An 854-nucleotide genomic window follows, 5' to 3' on the forward strand; every position below is an offset into this window, starting at 1 on the left:
TATTTCCAATACAAGTAAAACCAGTCTGCTAAATTGAGCATAATAGGTGATTCTCCCAGTCTTCTACTGTATTTGATACACATTTATTTGTTTAAATGAGTCATGGTAGAGCAAAAATTTAACAACAGTTGTTACAGCAAGGTTAAGATTTAGAAGATTCTATTCACTAACTTTTTCTTTAGCATGGTGAAAAATATTATTATTCAATTTTAATAGAAAATACCTAAAACTAGTGTTGTGCACGAACATGATTTGAGAACTACTGGTTCAGACTATTCTAAGTTGAATTACATTGTCAAGTTTCAATGAGACGTGGTTTCCAGGTGGGCATTTGCTCAGTTCCTAGCTATTTTGCAATTTTTTTTTAACCATAAAGCATAAATTGGAAAAGCAAGACTGGGAGAGGAGGGAATCAAAACAATAAAACAAACCCTAACCTGGATTCAACTTGATTAAATGGTAAATATTTTCATTCTTTTTTCCGTTCATTAGCTTGGGAATACCTGGTATGGCTGATAAGTCAAAAATGCCAGAAATATAATTCTCCTTTGGAAAAAGCCTGGCCAAGTGAGGGAAAGACCCAGTTTCCTCTGAATAAACAATTACTGTATCCAATGTTCCAGACCTATATCCAGAAAAACAAAGTTTAAAATGGCAATTGTCTGCTTCTTTGCCTCCTACCAAAACAAACATTAACATACAATGTGAGACAACTAGCAAAATATTTTAAAAATTAGATTTATTTCAAGCAACTATACTCCAATAAAATTAAAAAATATTTCTTTATTTTACCAATTTTAATTTATATTGCATTTATTTTATACTGTGTATATTTTACATCTATATATAAATTA

Source organism: Monodon monoceros, unplaced genomic scaffold (genome assembly GCF_005190385.1).
Source record: "Monodon monoceros isolate NGI ecotype Baffin Bay Population unplaced genomic scaffold, NGI_Narwhal_1 Super_Scaffold_6, whole genome shotgun sequence".
In the NCBI taxonomy this organism is placed as follows: Eukaryota; Metazoa; Chordata; class Mammalia; order Artiodactyla; family Monodontidae; genus Monodon; species Monodon monoceros.